General features: G+C 40.7%; 1 pseudogene; it reads right to left on the bottom strand.

Moving 5' to 3' along the window:
- The window catches only part of LOC141728109 (structural maintenance of chromosomes flexible hinge domain-containing protein 1-like), a 32,203-nt pseudogene extending 10,753 nt beyond the window's left edge, over positions 1 to 21,450 (bottom strand).
- Between the last annotated feature and the right edge of the window lie 4,316 nt (positions 21,451 to 25,766).

The raw sequence follows: 25,766 nt of genomic DNA, 5'->3' as shown, positions 1-25,766 counted from the left end.
TCAAAGCATCCAAAATAATGAGGGCTTGTGCTGCAGCGCATGAAAGTGGAATGAAACTGGTACCCTGTATGTGTGGCAAAAGGCATGGCAGAAGGAAATGGTGAAGTGTTCGGGGGGGGAAAGGGCCATTGCAGCTGAAACAGTGACACGGGACTGTGCAGCACTGGAAGGCTAAGTGAGCGGTTTTACTGTAACAGCTACAGGGCATATATCTGAATAATTGCACCTGGGTTCCATCTCAAACAGAGGCAGCTCTTTCACTTCAAGAGATGGTTGGAAAGAACTAACACACAGCAAAGTGTGAGTGTTCACTGGATGAGCACCTGGAAGCTAATGAGGGATCTAAATTACCCTCTGCAAGTAGATGTACCCTATATTTTCATGAGGTTAAAAATGGCTTCAGTAACAAGTTTTTATGTGCAACACTGAATGATATTTCACATAGTAAGATATTACCTAATTCTTATATTAATCCTCTTTTTAAGTACATCTATTATTATCAGATTATAGGTATCACAAAAATAAAATCATAGTTTGAAAACAAAGTTGTGTAGTTTGCCAGATTTCAAAACTGGTCTAGGCCTTTGTATTTCAGTTTACATTCACAGATGGATCCATCATCATAACAGGTAAGCCCAAACTATTCACTGGTATCTCCAGGCTCTGCAGGCCCACAGATGACATTACAGTACAGAGCAGATAGTGTCATATATCCTTCTCCCTCTTAAACTGGATGAAGAGCAGTACCTTCTTTTGTTGTTGTTTAAAAAGTCAACCAACCAAAAGATCCCCTAAAAGTGTAAATTAGGAGCAAGGCTGTGAGCAAGGTTAGGAGCACGGCTGTGAGCAAAGTAACTGATGAAGTTCTTAGTAACTAGATAAACAATTTCTTACATTAGTAATACACCATTAAATTAATAGGCTACTAAAAATTACAGTGGATATGTATGTAAAAATTACAGTGGATTATGTATTAATCATCAAGTCACATCTTTGGTTGGGGGTGCCCCATTCAGTTGTGTTCATTACTGTAAAATTGGTTAGATAGGGAGGCTAATTGAAGTATTAATGGCCTTAAAAAGAATAAGGCCAATGTCAAAGCACAAAAAAGAAGCATTTCATAATTACTTGACTTTGTTAGTAGCCCACTTTTAAATGAAATCTTTTAAATCACCAACTTACGCCAGCTGCCTTGTCCAAAGATGAAAGTAGTTTTTCAAGTACTGCATGTGATCTGGTTGTACACCTGTAATGACAACTGCTGTGAAACTCTCTTTATCCCTTTCTTATAATATTAGATTATGAAGAAATCTTTCATCATCACTTGTGATGTGAGTAGAATCAGATGGCTACAAAAAAAGTAAAATAATAAGAGCAGGGATGTAAACTGAATTTCCAAATGCCCATCAACTTGAAAGGGATTAAAAAACATAAGAGAAAAGTAATACAGAACACATGATGCTAAGTATCACAAAGGATTAAAGCTTAAAATAAAGGTTTCCAAATTAAAGTCAACAAGCTGAGAATGTGACATCACTAATCCAGTTCATTTTCAACTCACTTTCATCACAGCACCTAAAGTGTGCCGTCTAAAAATGCATTTAATCACACTGAATGTAGTAGCACTGTGTAATATCCATGTTCTCATCCATCGATTGGAAGCATTAAGTGGGCAAGACATTAAGGCCTCTTTAAGAAAACAAAGCCAAAAAAAGTTATTGGCTTTTAAAGGGATAGGCTACTTTCTACAGCAGAAACTCAAGAAGAAGAAACAGTTTTGTTGTAAAAGAAAAAAAGGTGAATCCTCAATTCCAGATGAAATGTCAAGTAGCCTAACAGAAAGAGAGATTCCTCATTCCAGAAACTACTGACTGTCTTTTCCTGAATGGATGCACTTTGCTCTTTTGACAGTTTTCTAAAGTGCAGGAAGACACAGTGGTTGATGTCATGCTTCACACTGGACCAGTGAGTAATCACTTACATTTGGTACATCCAGAAAAAAACCTCTATTTTTAAAACAAAGATTAAGATCTTTCTAGTGAATGCAAACAATTGCTACAACTGGGAAGATATGTTGTAGTCAATGCAGCTACATGCCTTATTTTGCAGGAAAGCAGACAAACCCCACATCACTAAGGCATGAAAGGAGACATGTCCTACCCAATCAGTTAGGTGAAATAGTTAAGGGTGTTCTATCAAGACTTACTTTCCCCAGGGAATCAAAGAGCTCTCCTTAGCTAAAAGGATAATTAAACAATTTTTGAGACTTTTCGTCAAAGAAGACTACATCTCTTTTTCCTGCCCACAGCATAGCCTGGTCTATTCTATGCTAGTGATGGGATTGGCAATAATAAAGAAAAGCCAGAGCTGCTTGGTCCTCATCCCCATGTGATCTGACAAACCTAGAAGCTGCACACTTATGCTGAACAAGTGCCACTTTGTACATCATGGAAGAAATTTACCAAATTTCTTGACCAAAAGAGCCTCCAAAATATCACTGCCAAATTATCTGGCTGCCTTCCCACTACAGATTACAAACTACCATGGCACCTTCCCCTACATTCCTAGCATCTATCTCAGCTAGAAAATAACTATTTACTTCTTTGCAATATTCAACGGTCCAGAGAAATGACTGCAGTGAAGAGAGGTGACTATTACCCATCAAGGAAAGATGACCAGCAGGGATACCATTAATATCACTTCTCTTCAGTGTTATGGCCTTGTTCTAAAGTTTTTTGTTTCACATTAATTACACCTTAATTTCTTTGCAAAAATAACTTCCTTCACCAACTGAATGGCTCAAAGGCTCAATTATTCTTCTCACACTAGTAATCCATTTACAATTTCTACTTCTGCCACAGTATTCTCTTGCTGATGTATGTGCAGTGCAGACCATTTTTCAAGTCTTTAGCGAGATGCATTCACACATTTTATTTCACACCAATATAATGAACTGGCCTAGGTATTTCAATGATTTGCAAAAAAATTCCTAAACCTGGGTTTTAGGAATCTTTTAGGGAAACCTCTATTATCTTCATACCTCACCTCTATTACTTTTCACATCATCTCCTCCCTGTTGGATTGTTACAAGTTATCTTTTTAACTCTAAATAGAATTTTACTTGCATTTTAACACTGTCAATTTAACTTTGATTTTATATTATTACCACAACATTTCAAACAGTTGATTGCACCAGCTTCTTGAACTCTTTAGTAGTACCTATGCATCTCATTCAGCTACTTTCTTCCAACTTATGCGTGCCTTAGTTTGTCTTCTACTTTGTATCATCCAACCTTGCTCTTTAGTATCAAGCAGGGAGGGAAAGCATTTGTACCCTTTACAATAAAGCAGATTTTGTAAGCTTTTATTTTCAGTTTCTATTTTTTGAGTCTGATATTGTAGAGAGAATAAAACCAAAACTGGCAATTCATTTTTTGTTGCAACTCACTGACCCAGAACTGGCACGACAATAACCTTATTTACCTACTGTTCCTTTCTCATCCATATGAAACACCAAGAACACTGACATAACCCACATGATATGGGCTCAAGGTCTGACTACCCTGTCATACACACCACTCATTTTTCCTCCCATCTGCACCCTCAGCTACATCTTGGCCTCTCCCTCCTTGCCCAAAAATGTCCAAAAATCAGTTATTTTCAATCTTCCTCCTTATCTTACAGCTTTTTTACTTAGGCTCTTTTTCTTCATGAAAAGCATCAGGACTGTTGAGTTTAGCTTTCAGCTAAACAGTTCATTTATTTTACAACATGTATGAATATTTATAAAATCAATTGGTTTTGTTGGTCTGCCTGGACTTCTGTCCAGTATACAGGTCAGTCATACGTATTTCTAAACAAGTACAATTTGGTTCCCTAATTTATTCCTTACTGCTTCAGAGAAAATTCATTTTAGTTTCATACGCAACAAAAAAAAATGTTGTGCTTAGAAAAGCATTTTAAAGTATTTTTCTTAACCTGACATGCAAAACTGTAAAGCATTTCTGTCATTTAACCTTAACTGAAAAGAGGAAAAAGCATCACATAAAAAAAAGGCATAAATTGTCTTTAGTGTCTTCAAGTTCTTGGTTACTTCCTTTTACACTACAGGGTGCAAATGATTCACTAAGGTGAAGATATCTCCAGATAAGTATTACAGGAATATTACACAGTTAAATCACATTAACCTGGGAAAGGCTTTCATTTATAAATGTGAGAATCTTAAGGCTATTTACCTTTCTGTTTCGAATGAATCCAGTATATATTGCTTCTTTGTTTTTCTCCTTCTTTTCAAAATCCTCTTTAGAAAGGACAAGCTCATGAACATCCTGAGATGCTGCAGGTTTGCTTATCATCTGATTTTATTAAAGAAACAGCATTTAAAAATCAAAATAAGACTTAAAATTAGCATCATAGAATACTTAAATGCTGTGATTAAAAGTTAGGAAGTAACAATCTGATTGTGTGCGAATGTTCTAAAATAAAATTAAAGTCAGACATTGACTTACTCTGGCAGACTGTCCCACGAAGAACACTGCTTGCTTGCCTCCAACTCCAAAATATGAGATATCACTATTTAAACTACGAGGCACTGGCAGAGGGCGTACATATCCTGAGTGATCACTGAGAATAAGAGTGTCTTTAATAAATTTTTTCAAGACAAAAGTAATTAAAAACCCAAAGATACTTTTGATCTAAAGCTTCTACCAAATTCTTCCTCCTAGTATTTTGTTAAAAAATCCTTCGCTTTATACCTTTTAAAACTGCAAGCTTAAAACATATGTGCCTGAAATTCTTGATGTACTCTTTTTAAAAGGATAATGACAGAGTAAGTATTTTCCCAAGTCATCTTATAAAACATTTCTGCCCCTTCTCGCAAACCAAATCTTACTACCTAAAAATGGCTTAAAAAGCAAGCCTGATCTTTCTGACAGCATCCTTTCATAAAAATACTTTTAAGTCAAAGTGGAAAATAGTGCTAACCAACTATTAAACGCAGACTTGGAGAGATAACATATGCTGTCAGTAGTGAAATTCCATGTCTTCTAAGTCACTTTGAGCAGCCTTATCTAGTTTAGGAAAATATTTATTTTTATAACACAGCAGTCCCAAATGAAAATAAGGTGTAGATGGCATCCTACTATAATTTAGACCTCTGTTTCCATAAGTGGTAATCCACAGTTTAAATCTGCATTTTAGGAATACTACATATTTCTGTTACTAAACTTGCCTACAGCAATTTCAAAAAGCAGTGAATTTCTTTACAAGTGACCCAGAATGACTTTTTATGCTCTTATCTCCAGAAGCTTAAAAGACATTGACTTTCTATTTGGAGATGTTTTCAATTCCCCCAGCTATATTATCACTTCCCACAGCCGTATTACTTTTTACACTACCTGTTCATATGACAAATTAGTTATGACTGAGACTGTAATTATCATTTTCACATTTGCGATACTAGACTTAAGGTATTTAAAATATGACCAAAGCTCAAAAACTGTACATAACTGATTTTGTGCAATTTTATACACTAGGATTAAGCCTGGCTGTGCAGGTAGAACATCTCTTGAGAACAGACTCAAAACTGTAAAGTTAATTCATATAAAAAGCAAAACCCACCATAGAACCTCCACTTTCTTTTTTAAATGCAAAACATTTATTTTGTGTAGCCTGCATAAAAAAATAGACATCTCCAGATATAATTTATAATGCATTATACAGAATTAAAATTTAAATTAAAAAAAGAAAATTTGAACTAAAACCATCTGTTATTGCAGTAGCTTAACAGATATTGAATGTATCATTTAATGCACTACTGAAAGGTTTTCAGGTAAGAGATGAACATGGAACAAAAATCCCCTGCAGGACAGAGCATGCCCCGAACTGTATGCAGGCAAGCAAAAGACAGTTTAGAAAAGGTCCCAAGAACAAAAAAGTATTCAGTGTGTCACAATAACAGAAGACCAGTTTTGTGTCATAAAGCTTCTCTATTGCCTACTCAGAAAAGGTATGGGTCTATTTATGTAATCATAAAATGACAGGGTTTAGCTGAGTGTTGGTATACAGCTATGCCTTAAGAACATATTTTACGGACCTCTGCAGAGCTTGCTAATTGTTGTAGAAATATATAGAACTTGCTAACCTTTCAAAGTCACCTTGTCTTGTAAACTTTGACAATCTATACACAGCCCAGTTGTTAAGCTGTTTAGAAGTCATTCCACTTCCATTATCAACTACAGCAACAGCTGGTTTTCCTTGGGAATCATCAAAGAGCTGTTGGGGTAAAAACAAACAGCACAAATCAACAAGGAGCAACAGGGGGGGGAAAAAAAGGATAATGCAAACTATGTCTGAAAACACTGAAGTATTTTTATCTTACCAATTTTATCTGTATACTCCGAATGCCAGTATTTTGACACGTAGCTGATAGAGAATTGTCAATCAATTCAGCAAGGGCAAATGCTAAAAAAATTGACAAAAAAACCCTATTAGTGCTCAGGAAACAGACACCCACTTATAGTAGTTTCTTTCAACAATTAGGAAAACACATTACCTAAACACAGACAAGACCTAAGCCCAGTAAGAACAATCAAAATCACATAACATCTTGTTTAAAAAAATGAAACAGCTTTTTTACATGTACTTTATAATTTGTTTTATCACTAAGTCTCTCATATATCTTAATGGCAATATCACAATTATTAGAAAGAACAATGATAAACTAACCATCTCCTTAACAAAAGACAGATTTGTCCCGTTCATGATTAGAAATTAATTTTTATGATTCATATGTGAGTCAAAAGTACCTAAAAATAGACTTTGACTTGTTAAAATATTGAAGGAAGAATGAATTAACTCAAGAAAACTAAATTGAAATTTTGTGAAACATTTAAAACTACAGTGTTATTTTTTTATAGAAAACAAAGAAAATTGTAGAAATGGTTGAAGGATTTCAGTGAATGGTAAATACAACCAAATTTCTGTCAGATCCATGTTGCAATACACTGCAGAAATAGGCAAACTGTTTGCACAAATTTGTTGTTTCTAACCATTAATGTTTGGAGCACTTACCTAATTAAAGTAAAACTACCTAAGTTTACTGGAAAATTGCATTTAATCTGAAAAAAATACATGACTAGCTTTAGTGAACAGACATTTCCAGTCAGTCTCTTTAAAAAGGAAACCTTATTTCCTACAATTTGCAGAGTTCTTCAGAATGCTACAGTGCAATTTACACTGGCCACACACTTCAGACATGTAAAAGAAAACTCTTGAGTATCAGTGTAACACAGCAACACTGAAGCACATGGCATTTTCCCTCAAGGGGTTATCGAAGTACAAAAACAGTTCTGCACTTTTTTGCAACTTTCTGCATTGCAGAGTAGTTGAGCATCAGTTATGTGATCCATATTTACTATTCCATAGCAAAGAACAATGGTCCTTCATCAGCATTCAGAAGTGGTTAGGCATTGGTTTAGTACTTCTGTCTTCCCCATGTCAGCTGCCCCTGGACCTCCTCACCTCACATTTCATTTATTTAGGATGCAACTTTTTTTGTCATCCTTTTCTAATGTATCTGTAAAACCCTTATCATCCCTCTTCCCATCCCTTGCCAAATTTGCTCCGGCTGTTCCTGATCTCATCTCTATATTGCCAGGCAATATCCCTGTATTATCCTCTAGCTTGCTTGCTAGCTACTATTGCTACATTATTCTCTAGCTTGCTATTATTCTATAGCTTGCTTCCACCAGCTGTGCAATTCTCTCTTGTGTTTCAGTTTGACCAGGAGGTCTTTATTCTGCCATGCTATTCTCCTGCCTTCTACACCCGATTTCTTCCACATAGAAATCAATAGTTCTTGTGCTCTGAAAAGTCATTTAAGCAATTGCAAGCACTCTTCTACTCCTTTATCACCAAGGGTGTTCCCCGGTGTCCCATGAACCACACCCTTTAACAACTGAAAGGTCTTTTCCTAAGGTTTAGTGTCCTTACAATACTTTACACTTGCCTATTTAATCAAATTCCACCAGGGTATGGTTGCTACAGACCAGACCCAGCTTGGCCTTTCCAGTCAGTTTCTGTGTGTTGGAAAGCCACAGGTCCACTACTGGCTGCTAGCAGGAATAAAGTGCACATCACAGATCTCCACAGAATGCTTGTTCTCAGTGGCCTTACACAGCAATTCCTGTGCACAGGGATGGATGTACCACTGACTCAACACTACCACCAAACCCAAACCAAAATAGTGCCTTTGCTGGGGCACAGAACAAATTATGTGCACAGAGAGGAAAGGGGAAAGACTGGTCCTTAAAAATAACAGCTGCTATTTATAAACATTTTTTATATTGTTTTAAAGCAACAGGAATGGTATAATGCTTGATTCTTGATATTTTTTTGAATTTTTTTCTGTGCAATTTTGAACCTGCTGTACCTGTGAACTACATAGTACTTGGAAGGTAATCACAGCCACAGACAGAATTTTCAAAGAAGCCATGAACAGAAAGTAATCTGTTCAGTAAAACAATACAAAATGGTGGTTACATATTTCATGCACTACTTCGAAAAAAAACTGATTAAAGCAGCATCTTTTTAAAGAAATACTTGCTCTTGTTGGTCAGTTAAGCCCTGTAGCACCTGTAGATGGGAGGGCACAAAATATTCTATAGTAGCTCACACATAAACTGTTCATTAAATTCAAACACAAAGTCCACAGTTTAGTACAGGAGACAAAAACTTGGTAACACAAATGCTAACCTGTCTGAATGACATGCACAAGATTATTCAGGCTAAAGTTATTTTACTTCTAAAATACTCAAACTTCTTGAACATGTATTTGAGAAGGTATCACTATAAATCTGGATTCTTAGGTAGCTACTTTTAGTAATTTTAAAAAGAAAATCTTTTAGGAAGAACACAGTAAACTTTTCTTTTACAGTTAAGACTATTTTTTTTAGCAGCTATAATTTTAAGTTGAATTGCTCATAACCACATTATATTCATATAAACATCATTTACACAAGATTATTTTTGCAGGTACTTACGCAAAGGATTTTGGCCCTCGCTGGCATAGTACTCGTACATGCCACTTTTGACAAGTGTGTCGTAGTGGGGCAGAAAGTCAATTCGCTCCTTGGTTGCCAAAAGCAACATTTGATCAACTGACTGCAGCAGATATAAAGTAACTCCATCGTCAACAAGCTCGCCTGCAGGGAAGATGCAATGTAAAGTACATTGAAGAGCAATGCATCAGGCAACCTCTGCTCTCAAAACAAATACGAGCGTTGCCACAGGTAATCTGTGTATTGTCCTAAGCGCTGCCTGTTCAGCATTTAATAACAACATTTAAATTAATATCTTTTCACATTTCCAAGCTTTAGAATGCAAGTTTTCTCAAGTGACAGCTATATATATATATATATATATATATATAATTTTTTCCTATCATTTACAGACTTTGTGACAGAAGATACTTAGTATAACTGTTATCATACAAACTCATCAAAAACATGTTTGTGAAACTGATTTTGAAGCAATTTTTGGCAAATGATTACAGGATTTGTACTTTCAGTTAATTACTGTACATCACAGAGCACAAACAGTTATCATGTGACCTTTTTGATCAATATAAGAAATAACTGTAATTATTTTGTCGTCTAAGATACTTACTGAAGTTACCTTCTGTGATTTCCTTCCTATTTGTTGTGGTGATAACAAAGGTTTCATCAGAAGGTATGCCAAATGCCTATAAAAATTGAAGGTCATTTAGTTATGATAACTAAGTAGTCCAAAAACTATTCAGATACATTAAAACAAAAAAAGGCAAAGTCTATTTACTTTGTCACAAGCTACTGATGTGTAATCACAATCTCTTAGAACACAGTGGAATTCAGGATCGTTTGTTTTCTCAATTTAACCAAATCTGTTCAAACTAGGGTATGGTCTTTTGGCTGTATAAAATAAAAATATGCTCTAGCGAGCAACAGGAATTTTAGGGAGGAAGAACTGTCTTATAGATAACCCACTTGAGGGCAGAGGAACAAGACTGTGAAATTACCACAATAGTTATGATCTAGAGGGTGTCCCATATTTGACTGCACTCCTGAGACACCAAACCAACCTAATATTTCTTAACATTGGATATTGAAGTCTTTGTTCTTCAATTATATCATACATCTAAAAAAAAAAATATTTCTTTCAGAAAAAATTCTTTACTGTTAAAACTGAAGTTTATTTTTCTGAACTTAAACAATCTTTGCCACTTTGATGTCTTTTTTGGAATGTGTTTACTGTAGCTTTAGACTTTTTATCTTTTTATCCTGCTTTCTACATGCATTTAAATCTTCTGCTTTTACTTTCATTTTTGCACCCTGATGTCCAACACTAATCTCTTTCCCAAAATAATAAAATAAATATCTGTACCTTCTCCTGCCTTTCCAGTCTTTGAAACTCAAGTAAAATCAACCCTGGTCTCATCAAACTCCATCAACCCAGTCAGTCTTGCAGTGACAATTCAGACAGGTACTTGATGCACTTCCAGCCAGATTCTGCCCAGAAGGAAGCTCCAGCATTCTCTGCAGCAGCTTGCCCTCATCATTTCCCACATCTCTCTTTCAATCCCTATTACTCAGACTCATGAAAATACTTTTAAACCCTACTTATGGTTTCATTAAGAGCCTACTTTCCATATTTCAGTTACTTTCTCCCTGTGACCACATTAAAGTTAGTTATTATCCATCAGCAAAATAAGAAAAAAATGTTGAACTTCTCACAGTGCTTGGCACAAGTGAAACTAATGCAGATGACAGAGACTGATATTCAGACTTAAGAACCTGGGGTAATACTTTTTAACTCTTCCGAATTCAGATCACTTCAATTTTACCTCTCACATTACACAAACTTCCACACAGCAAATCTGTAGAGGAAAAACTATAAAACTGCTCAGAGCAAGAAAACTAAGCATTAAAATATATGGATTTTAGAAAGCTAACATTCTACAGTGCCATTTGAGGTCAGTGGTTAATACAGAGTAACTGCTGAGTTTTACATTTGAAAGCACAGGCAAGCATCTTTCCCTCCAGCTATAACTACAGCTTCCTTGTTTTCTCACTCTCCCAAAGGCTCTTCTGCTCTCACACCCTTATGAAGAGTGCAGTATTTACTTTAAGGCAGCAAGAAGTTAGGATCAGCTAGTGCAGGTACAAGGCAGCAGCCTGCTGTGGAAGCAGGGGCAGCGTCACCCTTCTGGTCCTCCCCCCCATTCCACAGGAGAGCCTCAGTCAAACCAACCCAAACAGCCTGGCAGGCTATGCTTTAATTTCCTGGGTGAACCCAGCATTTCAGTGTCCACTGGCAGCAGGTCCTTTCCACTTCACAAACTACTAGGTAGGTACACACACCAAGTTTGGCAATCTGGACTGCAGATTACTGTTCTTCTTGTCCATGCCACAGTTTGACAGGCCATATGCTTTGTAAACTTTGGGGATTACTCAGTTTGAATGCTTCACTTCTATATCAGACTTACTTGTTTTACTTCCTCCCTCCCCCTCTCCTACATTCTTGGTTATCCTAGTCCCTGTCTCTTCCCACTACGCCAGGTAGCAGTGAAGCAGCTGCACAGCTGTGCCAGTATGTGGATCTGATTTCCAGAACGAGAAGCTGCTGGTGATTCCTGAATTAAAGTGAACCTACTGGGCAATTTACTAGTACAGTTGGCAATTTTCATTCAGTTCTAACAGACAGTGTTTGGTCAAATGTTTAATTTCTCAGTAAGATTTGTCCATGTAAGAGATAACATGGTATCTTCTGTTGGTAAGAAGTTCAGGTTTCACTGCTATGTCTTTTTCAGCCCAGCATGGTGCCCTTTTCCAAGTAAGTACTGAAGATGTACACAACTCAATTTGATAAGATTTATGAGACAACCCAGAAACACATTCATGCGATAAATCTGAGTTATTCTATGATAATCCAGACACACAACCATGATGAAGCTTTCGCTGTCACCAAAATCTTCAAGAGTACAATCACTATGCTCAGAAATGCCTCTGCACATTCACAGTGAAAGAATGTTTGGAAGTCAATGTGTTCAAACAACTAAGTGAAAGCTTTTATCTTTTTGTATACAAAAGAAGAGACGTTGGGGAAAAAACAGATACGAACTTCAAATAAATCCACAAGCTAGAAAAGGCAGACGTGAAAAGGCAAGGAACTCTAAACTGTTGCTTACATATTATCACTACATGCAAATGCAAGAGTTAAAATAGTACAAAGATGAACTGTTACATACATAGAGAAGAGAAAAATTACAGCAAAAGCCTAAAAAGTAGAAATTATGTCAACAATCCAAAATTTTAATATTCTGGGAAAACAACCATAGCTGTTGACTGAAAACCAAATGAGTTGCTAAACCACACTTGGAAGCGTGCTGAGCGTACGCTGCCGGGCTTTGATGTCAGAGAGCTGTAGGGGTGACCAGTGTGAGAAGAGACAATCAATTGCCCTGTGACAGCCATAGCCAGTTGCAGATAGCTCTCAAATCCATGCAAATAACCCACTCCTCCCCCAAATTTCCACCAGAAGGGCGCATGGTGCTTCTGCTCCAACTTGTGAGGGAAGACATAGAAGAGACAAAAGAGAAGCAACAGAGGAGATGCATCAGGAGACATTGCCCAGGACAGACCCGCTGAAAGGATGTTCTCCATACCAGAGCAAGGAGGGTCCCAAAGGTGCTGAGGCCCATGGAGGACCCACATCAGGGCACAGAATCTCCTCTCTCTGTCCTCCTACTCCCATGGAACTGAGACCTATGGCAATTCATCATAGCAGGAAAACCAACAGCACGAGCAGCAGAATAAAGTCCTGCACATGCCCTGATGTCTCACACCACCTGTTGCCTAAAGGAATTGGGATTGACCATGAGATGTGCATTGGGAAAACAAGGATAAATTAAACTACGAATGGGAAAAGAATGGTGTATGACAGAAGATGAGTTTGGAAAACGGGAAGGAAATGCATCACTTCTCTAAGTGATTAATTTCCCCCACAATCAATCATCAGAAGTTTGTATTAACAGGCAATAAGTTAAATTAAGAAAAACAAAACCCCCTGAGTTTAGCCTGTTTTGCACACAGCAGGATATCAATCCTTAAACCCATGGAATGATACAGATGCAAAAAAAGCTGCCTGTACAAACAAGAAAAATGCCCTCCTTGTAACTGGAGGATCAGTCTGGAGCATCACCTATGTTTAATGATAAATAAAGTTAATAGTTCTCAATCTGCTGGTAGATGTTTATGACATGAGATTTATATAATGCTAAAGGAGTTTGAGACAATGTCACATGCCCAAGAAGCTTTCAGCAGAGCACTTTACAGGTATGACACATGAAAGCATGAACGAACTGTGGTATCTTTAACCTTTAAGTCTGAATCAAGAAGCACGGTTCAGTTTGTGTACCAGCTTCAGTCACAGGTTTTCTTCCTAAATCAAAAAACCCCCAACAAACCTCAAAACAAACCTCAAACCATAGATAACTCCTCAGCAGCTTACACTTCTGTTTCTTTTCTCTTTCACATATGAGCACAAAAGCTCAAAAGTTTTACTGCTACTTGATCTACACACACAGCAAGTCTTACCTGCCTACTGAGCCAATTAAAACACTCAACATGAAGTCAACATAGATTTTGCCTCTGGATTTGCTAACTGCCTTGGAAAAGGTGTTCAAAGAGTAAATATTTAACTTAGTGTGTGCACCACCGCAGCTAGCAGTCACATGAAGAGGCCTGAGGCAGTAGGTGAAGGAGAAATAACCTGCTGTAAGGACAGAGTCATTGCCCTGCTTCCTCCGGTCCTCCTGGTGGTGACTTTTAAAACTGAAGGAACAGAACACTCTCCAACATGACAAAGGTAGAACAGTGAAGCCAAGACTACAGTATCTTCAGAAAAGATGTTTAACCTCTTGGAATCCAAACCTTTCCAACACAAACAGTTGTTCCCTACAATATGCAACTTCTGTACCCTTAAAATTCTGCATCCTCTGACCATAACCAATCCAGGCAGACAGCACATGAGAATAATGAGAATAAATGGCTGCAGGCCTTAGTGATGCAGCCAAAGGATAACAGAGACATAACATCCATGGAGTCACCTTCCACATCCAAGAAGTATTTTTTCTGACTATTAGAACTGTACTGCCAATGCAAACCTCTAAAGTGGAACCTGAACTGTATTAGTTAAACATAAAGAAATTTGATAACGTCATTTTCAATGCTCTCCTTCATAGTTATACACTTAGCTACCCAACATGGCAAAAGGCAATATAGCTTTTAAAGTATTTCAAATTGATCCAGCAGCTGCTTTACAAAAACTCGTCCAGGAATCTGAAAAAATGAAGCTAAGAGCCACACCCAAACACTGAGAAGGCTGTAGCCTTCTCTAATTTTGCACTGATTACCTGAATATCCCATGCTATTTACCAAATTATCATCTGAAAGACATGCATTTATCAGTTAATTAGCCCACTTAATGAACATTTATCAGTCCAAATGGAGAGAAATCTCTTACATCAACAAATCGATGAAATGACAGTACTCATTTACGGGAAACTTTTTCATTCTCAAATCCCAGATTTTCAAGCCAAGAACTGTCTTTTGTATCATCTCTCTCAACTATTCATACAACTATGTAATATTAAGGCAATTAATAGAAGTAGCAGATATGAAAACTAAAATATAAAAAGATTAAGTGGAGACCTTGTCAGAAGTAAAAGAGAACTGTACATGCCTCATAAAAATGCTAATCAAATAAACTTTTCCAATCCACTGTCAGGACAGTTCTCAACACAATGACAACTTGCTGAGGATGTCTTAGTGAGGACCTGGGACTAAGCACTCATGGTAGCAGGGCAGGATGATAACAGTCATCTCTAATCATAATCTCAATAAGCTTCCCTAATGGCACAACACAAACTTTTATATAATATATTTGGACACTAACTAAGAGGAATCCAAAAGTCTCTAGAAAAGCAGCTAAAATTAAAAATAAAGGTAGAAATTATTTCTAAACATTTCTTAGAGCTAAAATCAAAAAATTATATATTACAGAAATACACAGGAGCCTGTGTATTCTGGTCAAATGGTTTTTAGAGACTATCTGCAGACAAAAACCTGCGATGAACACTAACGCTCTAAAAATATTTTCCAACCATCCTTTATTGACAGCACCATCTCCATCTAAAGAACAAATTACAGAGGATAACATTTGCAGAACTTCAAAGTCCTTGTCCTCTGTCATACTTAAAAGCTTCACTACTTTCAGAAGTTCAGTTGATACACCTCTAAATATTTACGAAAAGTAATCAATAGAAGATGTTAAGAAGTTAAGAACTAAGAGTTTAACAGAAACACCTAGAACATTGCTATGTATCACAAGATCCAGTAATAGAATAGGTTTTTGAGATGCCTTAAAGTTTTATCACAATTTTGATGGAAAAAGAGAAAAAAAGAAAAGAGGCAAATGGTATGACACAACATCTCTACAGAAGTCACAAGTGTATTTGTCCAGAATAATGCATTAACTCAGACATCTTTTCAAGATTTGCAACTTTTAGCAAGCAGAAAGAAGCTTGGGACCCCAGAATTTCTACAAAGAGCATGTTACTAGACTTAGTCTGAGTCTAGACAGTAACTTCCACAAGATCTTCACAAACTACCACATCTAAAATCACAATCACAAATACTCAGTGCAGCTATCAGCCAAAACTTGAACATTAACTTCATGCCAGCTTCTCCTACCAAAATAGTTTGTATGGCACCACTTGTTAAAGGAACAAGAATTCACAAACCACTCTTCAAAACCAAAAAATATTTCGTCACATCTAACAACTGCACCTGGATAACTAATCCTAAAGACTGCAGGTACTCTTCATCTGACTGTGTTGCCAACACTTGAATTTGACCAGGAACCTACAAGCCACTCAGCTTTCCAAATCAACTGATGCACATAAGGCTGTACCCAAATGCACAAAGGTAGGCAAACTGCATCCTTCTTCCCATCAAAACATCAATAACAATTTCAGTGATGCCTGAAATACAGTGTGACAGTGTTGGAAAAAAAATTACAGCATTGCTGCATCTTACAGTATTTCTAGCAGTGTCTTTAAAAATCAAAGAGAAACTTGCTTTGTGTATGCCTAGCATGTTTAAAATACATATATTCTTAGTTTCTGGTTACACAGAATTGCTAAAATTGCTAAACAAACATAGGGCTTAAAATACAAAAATACAATTATTGCAAGATGGACTGATTTTATCATTAATGGACATATCTCTATTAAACATTTATCAGAATGATGCTTTGGTGATACAAACTTGCAGAAGTTCCTAATATTTATTCTTTGATTGCAAATAATTTGATTATACTTTATTTATTGCGCATTGTAAGCAAATATTCACCAAAATTTTCACTTATTTCTTGTCTTGATTTGATATTACACTTATGCTTATTTTCCATGCACCATCTTAATAAATATCCTTTTCTGCTTCTTGGCTCACTGAGACATTGGAATTTATTTGGGTGGATTGGCAAAATCTATTTAAATATCTATTTAAATAGTAAGCAGGTTAGGATACAATGGGAATCTCGACAAAAGACTAAAAGCAAAAAACATTGGTTTATTGTGATATTTGTTGAGTATTTAATTACAGATATTTACTTTTTACATAGATTACAGATCTATGCTTTCTTTCTTTTACACAAGGAGATCACAACAATGAAGAGAAGCTTCAGAAGAACTAAGGAAGCATTCACCAATGACTTTGGATCCTATACAAATAGTTACCCTAATCTTAGTACCATTAACTGTCTTCAGACTGGTAGTTCACCTCAAATCCTCTTAAAAATCCCTCCATACGTAGCTAAACGTCTGTGCAGTTTTCAGCACAGACACCTTTCTGCTATCAAAGGAGCATGGCCTCTCTAAGTGACTGAAGGATTTCTGCCATCTCAGCAACAAACTGAAGTGTTCCAGTTCCACTGTGCACCTGGATAAGGTGAGCAAGGAATCTCAGATTAGCTGCCAACGGTTTAGCTACATTTTGCTTACTGCTACTAAGTATTTTTGAATTATACTCTAAAGATCAGGACAAGCAGTAGGGTACAGACCTAACAGAAGACAACAATAAGGAGCACAAGAAACTGTACTGCCAAGAAGAAGCAACACACAGCACTGAACCCCCTTATTCACCTTAAAGACTCCTATACATTCAGATCTACCCAGAAGAATCCTCTTGTGCCACAGGAAGATGTTCACAACATACACAGTTCCAAGACCTTAATATTTCTGGCATCCTTGTCATCCATGACCACATGGGAGTGCCTTTGCTGCTGCACTCACATCATTCAGCTGCATGACAAATTGCCAAAGTCCATTGAAAGCTGAGCCTGTACTGAGGCTGAGCCACCAGACAGGAGACCTGTGGAAACAACATTGCTGCATACTTGGTATCTGCCCAATCAAGCAGTCTGACAGTGCCTAACAGCTTGAATTGTCTAAAAGTGACTACAACATTCCACTTCAACTTAGTATGAACTAACTCAAAATCCGCTTAACAAAAGAATCATTCTTCCTGAGCTTTCATTACTTCCCTGCTCTTTTCAGCACCACGAACCTAGGAAAGTCTGTCCCAAGCCAGTGAACCCATTCATCACTTTCTCCTAAAAGTAATTAGTTGCAACTTTCAAGATGCCAGAAATGGAGAACTTTGGAGTGCAACACTCAGAGAAACACAATTTACAAAGCTCTTGGAGAACTGAGAAGCTAAAATGTTCTTCCAGAAGTCCTAGAACTTGTATATTGTTGGTGTGGGAGACATGAGGTAGCAAACATCCCAACCCTCTGCCTGCCCAGTTTTCACTGTACCAACATTTAGAGGTCATGCCAATCCACCTGTCTCAGCCCTTTTTTAGAGTCAGATGCCCCACATATCAGATGATGACAGTTGCAAAGTGCAAAGAGTCATTACACTGAAAGTAGCAGTGACAGAGGCATCTCTGACCACACTCACCGATGGCAAATGTTATAGGTAAAAGTTAAGTTACGTTAAATTAGGGTATAGTTCAATTATATTGTATTAATTATGTTATATTAATTGTATTATGTTAAGGGGAGGGCTGATTAGAATGTTCTAGGACAAGGCTCCAGGGTTTGGTGGAAGGGCGGTCTGGCGGGGTAAGGCGAGGTTGAAGACGGATTGGATGGAAGATCTGACCAATCATTTGAAGCCCTGCAGAAACGATTGGTCCAGAATGAACGGCGTTAAAGACCAATGAGAAGCCTGGAAATGGACCAATCACCATGCGGATCCAAAACGGACCAATCCTGGACTCAAAGGGGGCTATAAATGGGGGATGTTCGGTTGGGTCGGGGTTCTTTTTTTGGAGACTTGTTTTGTGGGGAGAACCCAGTGCACTTGGGGTTAGCGCACTGTTCTGGTTTTGGCTCGCTGTGTGGGTGCCTGGGCTTATCCTGGGTACTCTGTTCCTTGCAGCTGTTTTAATAAACGAGAACCTCTTTCTCCAGAGAAAGTTTGGCCTCGTTCCTATTCATAACAGTAAACACATTATTGGAGAAGGTCTTTCTCTAAGAGAATAATCAGCTGAGGTTCTTGCTGCATAAGTTTGTAAGAGCACAGACTGTTACCCTTAATACGCAAAACAGCCACCAGGACTGGTGACAAGGCTTGTAATATTAAACATAGTAAAAAAACTATACTTGAAAATTGTACTTTCACAGGCAGCACATTCAAACTCAGCAAGGTCTGCTTTGCAGCATCAGGCTTCTCACACGCTTGGCTGCCCATGCAAGAAGTCTGCCTAACAGCATTAAGGTACCAACTTCAAAACATCAAAACATTTCTCTGGTAAAAAAATCCCCAAAGCTGTTTGTACCCAAGATGTGTCACAGCTGGTGATGATGGCTTAGTTCTTAATAAAACTGCGAATATGCCAAAAGCTCTGTGAACTGAACACCATGTGGACGTATGGAAACATTAAGTCACTGGAGTGTGACTCCAGTGGAGTGGGCTATATGTAAAAAAGCCCAGAAAAGACAGACTCCGTTCTATAACAAATTGTAAATTAGTGGTAAACTCAGCTCGTCGATAAAATACAAAATTAAAAGAGGGGTGGGTTCATCAGGTACATATTCGCCTCAACTACTGAAAATACTTAGTATTCTTGAGCCCATCTGCTAGGCGTAGTTGTATCTATTAAGACAATTCTAGAAGAAAATTATGTAACACTCATGAATTACTCACAGGAGATACAAACCCTTGGAAGGTCATGAACCCACCCCAAAGTCTAGCTTTCCAGAATGTTACACTGTAGTGCATTCATGTCTTTATCGGGCACGGATCAGACAAAGCAAAACACTCCACAGCCCCTTTATTTATGAGTACAGAATCAAAAAGGCTGGAAAAGACTTCCCAGTCTTCCAAGACTTCATACTCTCTAAACCATATCATATCACAAAGTGCCACCTCCACTCCTTTTGTGGACACTTCTAGGGAAGATGCCTCTGCCATGGCGATGCCATTTTGGACACAGAACTCTGCAATCACAAATGACAGCTGTCTCTGCTGACACTGGAAACTCAAAGCTTCCATCACAGTAGGAAGCCATTACAAGAAACACTGTCTAGACATAGAACAATTTATACACTACTTATTTAGTTATTTTTTCCTCAATAAATATTTTGCCTGTATCTTCTATATAATTATCATCACATATAATTATATTAATTATATATTTAATCATGATATAGTTATATTACATAGAAAAGTGATACTTGGTAGTATTTATACTGCTCATAAATAATCGATACATTTTTATAAAATTTAGAAATAATTATATTTATTAAAATGTAAACCGGATATTTATTATAATCCAATCTATATGTAAAAAATAGAATTTACATGCTAGAAAACGAAGTGCAAATTATACTGGATAAAGAAACTAAAATTAAATTTTTTATCAGACTAAATTAGTACAGAAATTCAGAGCTGATTTTCCTGCGCATTTCACATGGTGAAACATGCAGGCAGCTAAGAGGTTTATGGCATTCACCACTCGCTCAGAAAACGAAACCATGACAGAAACGGGCGATGCCTACTGGCAGCGCCAGCAAACTACTGGGAACAGCCCGTACGCGGAAAACAATCTCCACCTTCCCGAGCTGTGAAGACGGAGTAAGTTTCGTTTCGCGTTACGACAGAGAAAAAGAACCGAAAGGACACGCGACAGAGCAAAGGCGCCGCCAGACACGGTATTTAAATGGCAGCCACGGCTGCAGACGGGAAACGGCGCTCATCGCCGATACTTTGGACAACAGAAACAGAGCCACAGAACCATCTCGGTTGGAAGCGACCTGCGAGACCCCCGAGCCGGCGCTGTGACCGGGCACCAAGCACCGCGTCAGCTACAAACGCCCTCCGGAGCGCGGCACCGCGCCCGCCGCCGCCGCTCCCCGCGCGGGGGCGCTGGGGGGCCGCCCGCTGCCTTCCCGCCCGCCGCCAGGGGCTGCTCCCGCCGCCGCCCCGCACCGGCCTCTCGGGCTGCGGGAGAAAGGCGACGGCGACGGGGCGGCCGCGGGCTCTCCGCCATGGCCGCCCACCTATCCCGGCAACAAAGCTGGCGGGCAGGCGGCGGGCGCGGCGGCCCCCGAGTAGGCTGTGACACCCCCGCCCCGCCCCAGCCGCCCCCCAGCCCCAGCGCCTCAGGGACGGACGCTCACTCGTGAAACAACGCCACCGACGCGCCCGCCCTGCCGCGTACCTGGCAGACGGCGCTGCGGAAAGCGCGGTAGTTGTCCTTGCCGTAGCTGAGCACTTTCTCGTCCGGGTCCGCCTGCTCCCGGCGCCGGTCGAAGAGGAACACGGTGCGGTCCCCGTTGCCGCGAGGGGTCAGCAGCGCCGGCCTGCGAGATGCGCGGCTGCCTCCCGCCGCTGCTGCCATGTTGGGGAGCTGAGAAGACTGAAACCGTCCTGCAACGATGGCGGCAGCGACGGCTACTACTGCCGGGCCCGCCAGCGCCCCCGCTCGGCAAAATATGTCCCGGCAGGGGAAGGAGGAGGCGGAGCCGGCCCGGAAGCCGGGGAAGGAGGCGCCGTGGAGGCCCGGAAGGAGAGGGTGGGAGTTAGGGAAGGAGAGGGATGGTGGTGGCTGCGCTGCCGGCCGTGCGGAGTGGTGCGAGGGGGCGCGGGGCAGGCGGGTGGGAAAAGCCTGGCGACAAAAGCGCCACTTCGGCGGTGTGATATCGGAATGAGTTAGCGCCCTCCGCGTCGTTCCACTTCCGCCGCCGGGTGGAGCAGCAGCGGGATCGGGATCGTCATCGTCATCGGGATCTTCATCTTCGCCGTAGAAAGCGCAGGCGGGGAGGGCCATGGTAGCGCGTACTGCGCCCGCGTTCGCCGCCCGGCGGCCGTTGCGCGCGTCGCGAGCGGGACCGGCGGGCGCGCTCCCGTCACCGGGCAGCGGCCAGGGAGGGACCAGAGGTGTGAAGTCCCGCTTCGTCTGCCGTAAAATGAAGCGGCCAGTCTGGATCCCAACGGTGTTGTTTTACATAATCACAGAATCTCAGAACGGTCAAGTTGGAAGGGACCAGAGTGGGTCACCTGGTCAAATCTGTGCTTAAAGAGAGTCATCCCAGAGCAAAGAATTGTGCCCAGATGGTTCTTGAGTTCTCCCCCACTCTCTCTCCAGTGGGGGAGACTCCACAACCTCTCTGGACAATCTGTTCCAGTGTGCAGTCACCTGCACAGTAAAGCTCTTCCTCTTGTTCCGGTGGAGCTTCCTGTGCATCAGTTTCTGCCAGTTGCCTTATGTGCTACTGCTTAGAACGACGGACGAGAGCCTGGCTCCATCCTCTTGGCACCACTCTTTAGATATGTGCACATATTGGTGGGGTTGTTTCTTACTTGTCTCTTCCTGAGGCTAAACAGGCCCAAATCTGTCCTTGTAAGAGAAGTGCTCCAGTCCCTCAATTGTCTTTGTTACCTTCCGCTATATTCACTGCAGGAGATCCATGTATTCTACTGAGGAGCCCAGAACTGGACATGGAACACCAATTGTGGCCCCATTGGGGTTGAATAGAGGAGTAGGATCACCTTCCTTGACCTGTTAGTGATGCTATCTTCCTAGTGTATCCCAGGATCCCTTTCTTGGCCACAAGGGGACTGCTGGCTCATGGACAGCTTGTTGTCCACCAGGATCACCAGGTCCTTCTTTGCAGAGCTGCTTTGCAGCAGGTCGACCCCCAGTTTGTGCTGGTACAGGGTGTTATCCTTCCCATGCCAGAACCTGTGTGTACCTTGGTTAAACTTCAGAAGGTTCTTTGTCCATTTCTCCACCCTGTTGAGGTCCTTCTGAAGCATGGCACAGCCCTCTGGGGTATCAGCCACTCCTCCTAGCTTTGTGTTACTAATTTGCTGAGGAGGCCTCTGTCCCTTCATCCAAGTCATTGATGGACAAATTAAACAGTACTGGACCCAATATTGAGTTTTGGGGGACAACACTAATGACAGGCCTCCAAATATACCCTGTGCCACTGATCATGACCTTCTGGGATCTGCCAGTCACCTAGTTTTCAATCTACCCCACTGTCCACTCATCCAACCCTCACAAAAGTGTAGCTGCTTCTGTTCCAAGGAGTCTTGATTTTGAGGAAAGGATTGTGATGGCATGTAGTGGAGGTTTGTAAATCAGTAGAGGTGACAAGTGAGTAACAAAAAATCTTGACTTTTGAACACTTCTAAGGTATTCGGATGTCCAACCTCAACCTCTCCTGGCACAGCTTGAATCTATATCCTCTTGTCCTGCCGTTTGTGTTTTGGGAGAAGAGACTGGCCACCACATGGCTACAGCCTCCCTTCAGGTGGTTGTAGAGAGAGATAAGGCCTCCCCTGAGCCTCCTGTATTCCAGGCTAAACAACCCCAGCACCCTCAGCTTTTTCTCATAAGACTTGTGTGTCACATCCTTCACCAGCTCCATTGCCCTTCTCTGGACACACTCCAGCCCCTCAATGTCCTTGTGTAGTGAGGGGCCCAAACAGAACACAGGATTTGAGGTGTGGCCTCACCAGTGCCCAGTACAGGGTAGACTGTCCTGCTGGCCACGCTGTTGCTGATCCAGGCCAGGATGCCACTGGCCTTCTTGGCGACCTGGGCACACCCTGGCTCATGTTCAGCTGCTGCCAACCAGCACCCCCAGGTCCTTTTCCACTGGGCAGCTTTCCAGTGACTCTTCCCCAAGCCTCTAGCACTGCCCGGGTTGTTGTGACACAAGGGCAGGATCCAGCACTGGGCCTTGTTGAACCTCAGACCATTGACCTGAGCCCATTGATCCAGCCTGTTCAGATCTCTCTGCAGAGTCTTCTTGCCCTCCAGCAGATCAACAGTTCTGCACATCTTGGTGCAAAGTGACTAAGGGTTCACTTGATCCCCTGGTTTGTCAGTGAAGATACTGAACAGGACAGGCCCCAGCACCGAGCCCTGCAGAGCACCGCTTGTGACTGGCCATCATCTGGACGTAACTCCACCATTCTCTGGGCCCAGTTAGACTACAAGAAAGCAAATTGCATAGTGGAACTGAGCAGTGTGGAATTTTGTGAGAATGAAGAGCATTTGTGCTGAGCAGTTAGGACAGGAAGGGTCTCTTGAGAGTTTTTATATAGGCTGTGACTCTGAACCCCTGTAAATGATGACTTGATAAAATTTGGAAGAGTGTGTCAAACTTGTTACTTTATGAGTTCATCAAACAAAATTTAGTTTCACAGTGTACTGGAGACAGCACTTCCATTTTGGAATGCCTAGTGCTTTGAGAAAAAAAAACTTGATGAACGATTTAATCTAGTTTCAAAAATAATGTTGCAAGGAGGAAGGGATGTTTCTGCCTGAAATGCAAGCACCGAATTTACATGAAAATAAATTCCTCACCTTTCAGCCTATCTCCAAGCTGGTTTAAAGAGTGCCTGCAGTTGCAAAGTTTTCATTTTGCAGTATGTTCTTGTTCTTGTTCTTGTTCTTGTTCTTGTTCTTGTTCTTGTTCTTGTCCTTGTCCTTGTCCTTGTCCTTGTTCTTGTGGGTGACTTCAACCTACCAGTCATCTGCTGGGAACTTAATACAGCATTAAAGAGGCAGTCCAAGAAATTCTTAGAATGTATGGAGGACAACTTTTTGTTGCAGCTGGTGGGTGAACCCACCAGGGGAGGGACTATGTTAGATCTGCTGTTTGCAAACAGAGATGGGCTGGTGGGAGATGTGGTGGTTGGAGGTCGCTTGGGGCAGAGTGATCACGAAATAATAGAGTTCTCAATATTTAGTGAAGTCAGGAAGAGCACCAGTAAAACTGTTGCATTGGACTTCCGGAGGGCAGACTTTGGCCTGTTTAGGAGACTTATTCAGAGCGTCCCTTGGGAAGCAGTCCTAAAGAACAAAGGAGTTCAGGAAGGGTGGGCATACCTCAAAACAGAGATCTTGAGGGCACAGGAACAGACCATCCCTGTGTGCTGAAAGAGCAGTCAACGGGGTAAACGTCCAGCCTGGCTGGGCAAGGAGGTTTTGGAGGAACTTAAAATAAAAAGAGGATGTATCAGCGTTGGTAGAAGGGTCAGGTCTCTAAGGAAGTATTCAAGAAGGCTGCTAGAGCATGCAGGAAAAAAATTAGGGAGGCCAAAGCTCAGTTTGAACTTAGAATGGCAACTTCTGTAAAGGATAATAAAAAATGTTTTTACAAATATATTAATGGTCGAAGGAAAGGTAAGACCAACCTTTGTTCTTTATTGGACAAAGGAGGGAACTTAGTATCTGAAGATGAGGAAAAGGCAGAAGTGCTTAATGCCTATTTTGCCTCAGTTTTTAGTGGGAAGATGACTTGCCCTCAAGACACCTGCCCGCCTGGGCTGGTTGATGGTGACAGGAAGCAGAATGGTCCCCCCATTATCCAAGAGGAGGCAGTCATAGAACTACTGAAATGCTTAGATGTTCATAAATCTATGGGACCAGACGGGATCCACCCCAGAGTAATGAGAGAGCTGGCAAATGAGCTTGCAAAGCCACTCTCCATCATTTACCAACAGTCCTGGCTCACTGGTGAGGTTCCGGATGACTGGAAGCTGGCCAATGTGATACCCATTCACAAAAAAGGTGCAAAGGAAGATCCTGGTAATTATAGACCAGTCAGCCTAACGCAAAATTTACAAGATGGCCAGGGTATCAGACCCAGCCAGCATGGATTTAGGAGGGGTAGGTCATGTTTGACCAACCTGGTCACCTTTTATGACCAGGTAACCTGCCTAGTGGATGCAGGGAAGGCTGTAGATGTTGTTTACATGGATTTCAGCAAGGCCTTTGACACTGTCTCCCACAGCATACTCCTAGACAAGCTGGCAGCCCGTGGCTTGGACAGGAGCACTCTTTGCTGGGTTCAGAACTGGCTGCATGGCCAGGCCAGAGGGTGGTGGTGAATGGTGCTGCATCCAGCTGGTGACCAGTCACCAGTGGTGTCCCTCAGGGATCTATGCTGGAGCCAGTTCTGTTTAATATTTTTATTGATGACATGGATGAGGGCTTAGAGTCCTTTATTAGCAAATTTGCAGATGACACTAAGCTGGGAACGTGTGTTGATCTGTTAGAGGGACAGAGGGCTTTGCAGAGGGACTTGGAATGGTTGGATGGATGGGCAGAATCTAATGGGATGAAGTTCAATAAGTCCAAGT

The sequence above is a fragment of the Zonotrichia albicollis genome, unplaced genomic scaffold (assembly GCF_047830755.1).
Source record: "Zonotrichia albicollis isolate bZonAlb1 unplaced genomic scaffold, bZonAlb1.hap1 Scaffold_94, whole genome shotgun sequence".
Classification (NCBI taxonomy): domain Eukaryota; kingdom Metazoa; phylum Chordata; class Aves; order Passeriformes; family Passerellidae; genus Zonotrichia; species Zonotrichia albicollis.
The sequence above is the reverse complement of the archived record's forward strand: the minus strand, read 5'-3'. Positions and strand labels throughout refer to the sequence as shown.